Source organism: Silene latifolia, chromosome X, assembly GCF_048544455.1.
Source record: "Silene latifolia isolate original U9 population chromosome X, ASM4854445v1, whole genome shotgun sequence".
NCBI lineage: Eukaryota > Viridiplantae > Streptophyta > Magnoliopsida > Caryophyllales > Caryophyllaceae > Silene > Silene latifolia.
In genome coordinates, this window is record NC_133537.1 from 55,604,660 (window position 1) to 55,615,761 (window position 11,102).

At 42.5% G+C, this 11,102-nt stretch overlaps 1 non-coding gene across 1 annotated transcript; it reads right to left on the reverse strand.

Moving 5' to 3' along the window:
* Positions 1 to 998: 998 nt before the first annotated feature.
* LOC141625226 (small nucleolar RNA R71) lies at positions 999 to 1,105 on the reverse strand. Its single transcript, XR_012535017.1, has one exon. It is a non-coding gene; the product is annotated as a small nucleolar RNA R71 (small nucleolar RNA).
* Between the last annotated feature and the right edge of the window lie 9,997 nt (positions 1,106 to 11,102).

An 11,102-nucleotide genomic window follows, 5' to 3' on the forward strand; every position in this document is an offset into this window, starting at 1 on the left:
CCCTAGTGCCTTTTATCAATTGTTTACATCCCCTTTTTTCATCTTGCTTGTTTAATTTTATTGCTATTTAGTTTAGTGATCTTCTACTTCACACCCCAAATTGTGACACCCCTAGACACCGCTACTTACAATTGAAAATATTACTTCAATACCCGTCCCTTGGGATCCGACCTTTACTTACCTCTTTACTAATAGTAGAGTTGTTGGTGGAGATATAAATATTGTTTTGGTCTAGGTGCTCCTAACGACAAGTAACCGAAATTAAGCTCCAAGTGAGTCCGACCAAAAAATGGCGCCGTTGCCGGGGACGGTGTTAACTTGATTTAGATTTTCTAAGATTGTTATTAGTTGTGTCTTTCTTTGCCTTGGGGAAGTAAAACTCCTCAAGGTTTGTTCTAATTATTTTCGAGTTGTTTGATATTTTGCATGTCTATAAGATCACAAGGTAACTTGTTACCCATTGATCACGAAATTGAAAGAACTTTGACAAACAATAGAATACTTGCTAGAGGTACTTTGAGAGGTATTGGTGAGGTTGTAGATATTCAACCAAACACTATTGAGTTCGTCAACCCTTTTGCAAGAGAAGGTGAGGAGAACCCAACACAAAATCCGACACAAAATCAACCCACAATGCCTAAATTTTCATCACATTCCGTACCAACCGAGGAGAACCTACCCAATGGTACTCCGACACCACAACACTTAACCGGAAATTTTATTGCTAAATCCGCATTTATCCAATTAGTCGAAAGAAGTCAATTTTGGGGGATGCCTAGTGAAGACCCTCATTCTCACATGGAGACGTTTTGTGACTATTGTGATGCGATTTCACAAACCGGTGTAACTCAAGACCAAATTCGATGGGTCTTATTTCCTTTTTCTCTAATTGGCCAATTTGGTTGAAAGGCCTTGATAAGGCTACTCTCAGAATTTACTCTTGGAAGAAATTGGCTCTAGCTTTCTACAAAAAGTTCTACCCACTGGAAAATACTAACATGCTAAGAGCTCAAACTACGGGTTTTAAGCAAAGAGATGAAGAATCTTCGTATAAAGCATGGGAGCGGTTCAAGGGAATTTTTCGCTCATGTCCTCATCATGGACTTAGCGAGTGGTTCTTGGTACAACAATTTTGGAATGGTCTTTATGAAGACTCAAGAAACATTCTCAACATGGGATCAAATGGTATGTTCACCGAAGTTGACGATAATCAAACTTGGAACAAGATTGAGGAAATGGCGGTCCATATTTCACAATATAGTAGACCTCGCAAGGCTACTAGAGGAGGAAAGCATGAAGTGGACTCTATTACTCAATTGGGTGCTCAACTTAGTGCTCACATTGATACCATCAACTTGAAGTTCGAAAAAGCTATGGCTAGACTTGAAGAAGCCTCAAATCACCAAAGCATCGTGTTAATGCCATGACGGCATCTTCATCAATCCCAAGTGGGATATGTGAGAATTGTGGAACTTTGGGACATGACCAAAGTGAATGTAGGGGAACAAATGAACAAGTGAATGCTTTTCAAGCATACAAGAGTGGTACCCCTTATTCTAATTATTACAATGAAAACACCAAATTCCACCCAAATCTCTCATACAAAAGCCAAAATGTTCAAAACCCTCAACCAACATACACCCCACCTCCCATGAGAAACCAAAATCAAAGACCCTTTTTCAACCAAAATCAAGGTTACCAAAACCAAACTTCATACAATCAACAAAATGACCAAGGTTTTGATGTTCAAAAAGCGGTCCTCCAAATGCAAAAGAATCAACAAGAGTTTTTCACTCAAATGCAAAAGGATAGTCAAGCAAAGGACATCACCATCAACAACATCCTAGCCCACACCAAAATGTTGGAAACCCAATTGACTCAACTAGCTTCTTCAAGTTCTCAAAGACAAAAGGGGCAATTACCACCTCAAAGTAATCCCCCAAGACATGAAACGGTTAGTGCCATCCACTTGAGGAGTGGTACGAGATACGAAGGACCAAAGAAGCAAGTTGAGGATGAAGTTGTGGAAGCTAGTGACAAAGAAGAAGTTGTGCAAAACTCCAAGGAAGGAGAACCAGCAATAGAAGAATTTTTAAAGAAAAGTGAAGACAAGGCCAAGGAGAAGGAACCCATTGTGATTAGACTTCCTTTTCCAAGTCGTCAAGCTAAACCCAAATTTGATGACCAACTTGGAAAATTTATGGAAATTGTGAAGAATTTGGAAGTCTCGATTCTTTTTACGGAATTAATCAATCACGTGCCGCCCTATGCAAAGTACATGAAGGACATCCTTGCGAAAAATAAGTCAATCCGAAAGCTTGAAACTATCGCCTTCACTAAGGTGAGTAGTGCAATCCTTCAAGGGAGTTCACCTCCAAAACTTAAAGATCCGGGAAGCTTCTCAATACCGTGTACCATTGGCGACACCACGATTAACAAGGCCTTATGTGAATTAGGGGCTAGTGTGAGTGTTATGCCGTATTCGCTGAGTAAAAGGTTAGGGATGGGAGAGCTTAAATGTACCAACATCACGCTCCAAATGGCCGATAGATCGACGAAGACACCATTAGGGATATGGGAAGATGTTCCCGTAAGAGTTGGGAAGTTTTTCATCCCGGTGGACTTTGTCATTGTTGACATGGAAGAAGACTCCAATATTCCAATCATTCTAGGTAGACCTTTCTTGCACACCGCGGGTGCGGTAATAGATGTGAAGCACAGAGAGCTTACTCTAGAAGTGGGAGACGAGAGCATAACTTTCAACCTCGATAAGACCATGAGAGCTCCCCATTTGCATGAACCATGCTTTATGGTTGATCACTATAGCCGGAAGGATGATAAGAAGAAGTCAGAATTCCAATGGAAAAAGAAAGTTGATGATGCTCCATCAAAAGAGCAAGAGAATAGCAACAAAAAGAGTTTGAAAAGCTCACCCATGACAAGTAAAGAGGATGGCCTCATTGGCCAAATCAAGAAAGGAGGAGAGTTGTCTCTATCAACTCAAGAAATTTTTAATGATCAAGTAGACGAAGTTTGCGGTCTTTGGGATGATGAGTTTGAAGGATTTTCAATCCCTATATTGGCAACACCATCGATCAAGACCATCATGGAGGACAACAAGTGCAAAGTTCTATTGAGGATCTTTATCATGACAATGAACAAGCTTTCGACTACTTCTTTAAGGTGTTGGGTTACATCAACAACACCTTGAACATGCCCCCATGACATCTCACTAAGGATGAGAGTTTGGTGGAGTCCTCTCCAAACCACCATTTGTAAATATTCTAACTCCCTAACTTGCATTTTAATTCCTACATTGCATTCTTGTCATTTTTGGATTTTTGTGCCTTGATCAAGATATTCATCATTTTTTAGAGAAGTGAGGGAGGGACTAATGATTTTATTGATCTGTAGTGCTTTAACTTAGTGTGGGGATAGCAATTGCTTAGGCTATTCATGCCTTTGTAGTGCCCCTACAATGAAGAACACGAGATTTGAAGAATGGAAATGAAACGGGTTGTGCAGTGCACGGATGGACCTGAATCCGTGTTGTCCAAGAAGAATCCGAGCGGCTTAATGGGTAATCCGCTCGTCTTGCAGGAATCCGAGCGTCTGAGGAAGAATTCGTTCGTCCTGTTTAGCTGCAAAAATAAAAAATTTGGTCTGTAACAGAATCCGAGCGTCCCACCTAAGAAGACGCTCGTCTGATTCTGGACGCTCGTCTTAAGGAGAATCCGCTCGTCTTTTTGCTGCAACACTTAAAGAAAAGTTCCTGTAACAAAATCCGCTCGTCTTTTTGAAAAGACGCTCGTCCCACGTTAGAGAATCTGCTCATCTTCCCTGAAAGATGCTCGTCTTGTGGCGAGTTTTCCTGAAGCTTATTTATGCAGAATCCGAGCGTCCCGTGCCCCCATCCGCTCGTCTTCCCCTGTTGTTTTGTAAATTTCGGGTATTTTAAACCCCCTTCCATCATTCATTTCATTCTTTCAACATTCAAACACTACCCATAAACCCCAAAACCCTCATCCTCTCCATCACTAAAAACAAGATTTCCTCAACCAAATTCAACAAAATCAAATCAAAACTTCCTCACAACAAAAATTAATCACTCCTTTTACAAAATCAATTGATTCAAACACCAAAATCTTCAACTTTTGAATCGATTTTTGAGATACAAAGCAACATCCTTTCATCTTGAATCTATTTGAGCATAGCTAGAAATTGGAGATTTCAATCTTTCTTTGGTGTAATCAACAATGGCAAGAACTAAATGAGCAACAAAGGCACTCAAAGCAAAGGCACTTTCAAAAAGGCAACAACTTCTTCAAGCAAAGAAAGCTTCAAAGGTTTTGGTAGTTTCTAATGCAAATTTGGAAATTCAACAACAAGATCCCCCTATGGAAGCAACAACATCAACAACTCCGGTTATTGCTCAATTATCCGACTATCCGGAGGTAATTTTCACTTCCGATTCTCATAGGGATAAATTTGTCCAATTTGCTAAGAAGACCATTATGCCTACAAAATTTATTTGTGAAAATGCCTTGACAAAGTTGGGTGTTCTTGAGCAAACCAAAGCCTTCTTTGAGGCCATGGGATTGGGTAAATTGTTTACCATGAGAGAATTAACATACCCCTTCCTCACCTTGGAATTCATAAGTTCATTGAAAGTTACTAAGGTGGAGACTAGAGAATACATCGAGTTTCGTCTTGCAAATGTGAATAGACGCATCACCTTTGATGTTTTGAGTAAGATATTAGGCCTTAGTGATGCCCCGTACTATCATAAGATCCCTGAAAAGTATGACCCCGCTCCTCTTTGGGAGGCAATTTCCGGAAAGAAATTTGTGAGCTTTCATGCTTGTCGTGCTCTATTAGTCCACCATCCGGGCATTAGAGTGTGACACAAGGTCATTGGAAATACTTTGATAGCAAGAAATTGCACTAATCATCTTACCAAGCTCGATTTTGTTCTTCTTTAGTCCGCCTTGAACATAGGAAGGAAGTATACTAAGCCATATAATGCTCTAAGGTTTTTGGTTGAAAGATGGCTTAATGTCGATTGTGGTAAAGAGGGCACCGCTTTTATTGTGAATGGAGGACTAGTTACCTATTTAGCCAAGCACTTTGACCTAAATTTCAACAAAGACAAAATTTATGTGGCGGTCAAAGGAGGCCATCTCATTTATATGGACGCCATGATTAACAAGTTTAAGTGGGTCAAGCATGATCCTCTTGACACCAACTATGGGTGGCTAACCAATGAAGCTAGATCCTTCACCTTGCCTTCAAAGATTTGTCGATTGAGTGTTCACCGAACAAAATACCTTCTTCCACTCTCCAAGGAAGCCGAGTATATCATTCATCAACAAAGAGGCGAGATTGAGGAGCCATCCTCCTCCATTGTCACACCACCCTATCCATTCAAATATCAAGAGTTCAAACCCAAGGATGTTGAAGTAGGAAATGATTAATTGACCCTACTCATGAGAGAAATGCACCAACAAGCATATAATGATCAAGTGGATGCCTACAAGGCCTAATATCCGCCCCTCCTTCATTTAGCTGGGCAAGGACTACTTGATCCATCATGTCCTTTGCCTAGTTGGGCGGATAGGGAGGTTTTCTTTCCAAGCACATCTAGTGGTGAAAGACCGGGTCGAGAGGAGAATGTTGATGATGAAGTTGTCAATGATGAGGGTGGTGATGAAGAGGTAGGTGAAGAACAAGAGGTTCAAGAGAACGTTGAAGAAGAAGAAGCTCAAAATGAGGAAGGAAAAGAAAGTGAGGAAGATCAAGGAAGTGAAAGCGGGAGTGAAGATGATTCCACTTCTATGGAGGAAAATGATGATAATGATGATATGATGGAGGATTAGCAAAACTTGGAGGCTCCTACGCTCTTATGGTTTGTCTACTTCTTTTGTTTTCTTTATTTTATCTTGATGATAGTCTTGAGAGTCCTAGCATCACGGAGGACTAGCACCTTGGCCCCATTAAGGTGTTCTTTTTATTGTTCCCACATGAAAAATCCAAAATGACAATTTATTGTTTCATGCATTGCATTTCGTGTGCATGAACTACCCTGAAATTTAAGACATTAGAAATAATGTCTATTTTGGTTTGGGGAAGTACATGCATACGCATCGGGAGGTAATCTAAATTACGCTCTCCGCCATAACAAAAACCCATGCATCATGTAGTGTAGCTTAGTATAGCTTGCATTTAGTTTAGAAATCATGCATCATACTTGCATAATTTCATATCATATTGGCCATTATGGACAATGCCCATACTAGTGTGGGGATGGGAAATTCTAACTTGACTTTTATTCAAAAATCCAAAAAAATCCAAAAAATCCAAAAAAATTTGAAAAATTGAAAAATCCAAAAACATGTTCATTTCCTTTGTAGTGTAGTCTTGTATATATTGTTTGTATATATTATTATGTTTGTCTACCCTTGTTCACATTGATCGACTATACCACATCCGAGACATGAGGATATTGAAGACCGAGTAGTGCTGTTGGTATGGTTTGTTTCGGTTCTGCCGAGGAATACTCGGCCGAGTATAGTGGATACTCGACCGAGTAGAGGATACTCGACCGAGTATCCGGTCGGCGAGGTGTATTTTGACGGTTTGATTAGGGAATGTTTAGGGTTATTTTTATATCCCGCGTCAGTTTCTAAAACATTATTTCAAACTTCATCATTTTACGATTACCCTAATCACTTCCTAATCACTTCCTAATCACTTCCTAATCATCCCATAGCATCGTTGTGTGTGTAATATTTGTGGTTCTTGTGTATAATTCCTCATTCTACTGTTGGTAAGTTCTATTTCTATGTTATTTGTATTCTTTGGGGTTACTGTATACATATATGGAATTGGGAATATGGGGGATTGTGCAATGTGTAATTGTGTTATGTGATTATTGTATAGGAGAAGACTTCGTAGAGGAGCCTTTCTGATTGTCCGAGTTTCATTCTACTGTTGATTGCTAAGGTAGGGTTTCCCTACTCAGTTTACTGTTCATTGATAAGACATGGTTGTTTTGTAAATATTGTTATCTGCTGATCATCGGAGTATGAGTGTTGTAGTGACGGTGTTGGTGTGCAGATGTTGAGACGGCTGTGATGCCGTGTGATTGTGATTGTGGTGGAGTCACTTGCGGGAGTGGCTTCACACCCTAGTTCGCCCTCCGTGGAACCCGCCATGGGAGGGGATATGCACATTAAGGAACAGTGATTGTTACTCCCTCGTTGATGAGCTGGACTAGGTGGGAGCGGCTGCGGTCACCCACTGGCTGCGAGGATTGCCTGTTGCGATGGGTAATCTGGCAGGACTACACACTTTGGTGTGTAGTCGGTTACTGTGTGAGATCGGGAGACTGGGGTTGGAGGATGATCAGCTAGTATCTCGTTTGCCTGTCTTATATTGATTGAGTAATACTGACCCCGTTGTTGTTTGTTGAATCTGCGGTGATCCATCCGGGGATGGTGAGCAGGCTTGACAGGTATTGCTAGTGGTGAGCTTGGGGCAGTGATGGGAGCGTTGTCATCACCAGTCATAGCATCACCGTGCGAGTCTTAGTTTTAATTTCATTAGTTGTCAGACATTGAAGTTGTATTTGTTGAATCAGTTTTTGGATTTTGGTGGATGTAAACTTTAACCCTTTATGGCATTTAATAAATGTGCTCAGTTCAGACGCTTTTGATATGTACTAACCTCGGGAAACCGAGATGGTAACACACTTTCATGGTAGGGTGGTCCTGGTAAGGTACCTTGGTATGAGGGGGTGTTACAAAGTGGTATCAGAGCCAGGTTCCGGCACCTAAACAAATGAATCTAATGAACTTAGGGAGTCTAAATAAAATGAACCCGGAGAGAGTTGTTTGGAGCTACCGCAAAGACTCGGGAGACGTCTCGGAGTCGTAATTTGGCCCTCATTAACTCGAGCCGGTCACATGGGGAAGTGTGATGAGAGTTGTGTCTTGCATGTGCATGTTTGTGAAGGTTCATGTGGATGATAATTGATGGTTGAGGAATGTATATGTGGGATTTGTAGTTTGGTGATTTGAGAAATAGTTGAGGGGACGGGTTTGTGAACTTTTGGTGTATCGGATTAAACTTGTGCATGATTTGTATGATTATATGTTTATAACATGGCATTCAGTTCCTGTTGATACATGTTTGTTGGGGGAAATAGAAAGCAAGATAGGGGACTTTTACTGTTTAAACCCGTCTACAGTATGGCTCGGCCGAGCAGGGCAGGTACTCGACCGAGTAGGGAGTACTCGGCCGAGCAACCAAGCACTCGACCGAGTATTGTTTGGCAGTGAGTAGCAATGGCTACTGTATGTGTTTACTCGACTGAGTAAGAAGGTATACTCGACCGAGTAGTGACTACTCGGCCGAGTATTGTTTTTACTCGACCGAATGTTGTTTCTGGGTTTTTGACATTAGCTACTGGAGTCGAATACTCGGCCGAGTATCTAGGATACTCGACCGAGTATTGTAGTATACTCGGCCGAGTGTTCCTTTGGCGGAAGAGTGTTATATTTTGAGCCGTAGGCTTTTGTGCTTACGTTTCCTTGTTTCTTATTAGCTCAAAATGCCGCCCAAAAGAACCCCCGCACAGATCCAAGCTTCTGAGATGACTCTTGATGAGGTTGCTCGAATGATTGAGCAACAAGAGGCTCTCCTTGAAGCTCTCCGAAATGTGGGAAAAGGGAATGAGAAGCCGATGGATGCTACTCAGCTCAGCATCATCATTGCTCGCTTCAACCCTCCCATATATGAAGGGGTAGGTGAACCAAAGCTACTCGAGAAGTGGCACCGTGAGATTGAAGCTCTCATGGAAATGGTTAAGTGCCCCGAAGACATGATCGTCGAGCAGGTAGTGTACTACCTGAGAGGTGAAGCTGTAGTTTGGTGGCAAAACGTCAAGGAAGATGCTAGAGCTTATTACCAGGCTGAGGGTCTGGGAGCTATTCCTTGGTCCGGGTTGAAGAGCGCTATGAGAGAGTAGTTTGTGCTGGAGCATATCCGACACAAGATGAAATCCGAGTTTGATTCTTTCACCATGACTGAGGAGATGACAGTCACTGGCTACTATCATCAGTTTATGGAGCTATCTCGTTATGTTGACGACATGCAGCTAGGACCGAGGGGTTTAGCTCTCCGTTTTGAGAGGGGTTTATCTGCCAAGATCGTGAGTCGTATGCTAGCTGGGGTTGCTACTAACCTCAAGGAAGTATACCTGAGAGCGGGCCAAGCTGAGAGAATGGTGGATCTCTCAAGAGAGATTGATGAGAGGACTCGCCTTTGAAAAGAGGAAGGCCGAGTAGAAGCAACGATCGTCGGCCAACAAGAAAGGGAACTTCAATCATGCAAAGGCTTTTTCTGGTAGAGCTGGTTTCTCGGGGGGATCTCGTGGTTGGGGAAAGAATGGAGGTCGGAGTGTGAGTGACAACTCTAACCTTACATGCTTCAACTGTGGTGGTGTAGGCCACAGGAGACGGAAATGCACGAGTTACAAGCTCGGCACTGGTTCAGGAGCTCGGCAAGGGAATTTCTCTCAGGGACCAACTCAGAGTTTTTCTAGTAACCGACCGGGAGGATCATGGGGCAACAGAGGTGGATAGGGCTACCAGGGCAGTTATAACCGCAGTGGTGGTGGGTCATATCAACGTAAGAACAACAAAGACCACCCAGATTCAAGACCAAGCCAAGTACCTCCAATGCTTCAGTTCAGGGTGGAGGACAGAAAAACAGTGGGAAGCTTTTCATGATGGACAAACAGGAAGCACAGGATGAGGCTCATGTAGTTACCGGTACCTTTCTTGCTCATAATGTACCATCCTTTGTTTTGTTTGATTCAGGGGCTACACACTCTTTTGTGTCTAAGGGTCATGCCATGTCTATGGGGTTGGGTAAGTTTGAGGTTGTAAAAGATGATGTGTTCATACCTTCGGGGGAGTCGGTGTCATGTCTCAAGTTGTATAAGGGTGTGTCTATGGTGGTTGGAGGGGTAGATTTACCGATAGATCTGTTAGAGTTTCCTATGGATGGGTTTGAGGTGATTGTCGGGACGGATTGGCTGGGTAAGTATGATGCCAGGATAGATTGTCGGCAGAAGAGAGTGTCTTTAAAGGGGCCTAAGGGTGTTAGGGTGTCTTATAGAGGGTTTGTGGTGAAACCTAAGTGTAAGTTCATAGCTGTGATGACTATAAAGTCATGTTTGAGGAAGAAGTGCCCCATGATTCTCTGTCATGTGAGGGATGACCGAGTACAGCCGCCAATAGCTTCTGAGATACCTGTGGTGAGAGAGTTCGAAGATGTCTTTCCTGAGGAGATACCGAGTTTGCCTCCCAAGAGGGATGTTGATTTCAGCGTGGAGCTAAAATCGGGAACAGGTCCGATATCCAAAGCACCTTACCGTATGGCACCTAAAGAGTTAGTAGAGTTGAAAAAGCAGATACATGAGTTGCTAAGCAAGGGTTATATCAGGCCTAGTGTGTCACCGTGGGGAGCCCCAGTTCTTTTTTGTAAATAAGAAAGATGGGAGTATGAGACTGTGCATCGATTACCGAGAGCTGAATCATGTCACAGTGAAGAACAAGTATCCTTTGCCTAGGATTGATGACCTGTTTGATCAGCTAAGTGGAGCAGGTGTGCTTTCCAAGATTGATCCGAGGTCAGGCTATCACCAGTTGAGGATAGCAGATGGGGATATTCATAAGACCGCGTTCCGATCTCGATATGGTCACTATGAGTACGTAGTGATGCCTTTTGGGTTGACCAATGCACCAGCAGCTTTCATGGATTTGATGAACCGGATCTTTACACCGTTCTTGGACAGGTTCGTGGTTGTCTTCATCGACGATATCTTACTCTACTCTAAGACTAAGGAAGAACACGAAGAGCACTTGAGGATAGTCTTGCAGACTCTGAGAGAGAATCAACTTTTTGCCAAGCTAACTAAGTGCGCGTTCTGGTTGGAGGAAGTGGCTTTTCTAGGCCATGTGATATCTAAGAAGGGGGTATCTGTGGATCCTAGTAAGATTGAGGCCGTAACCAAGTGGGAATCACCGAAGAATGTT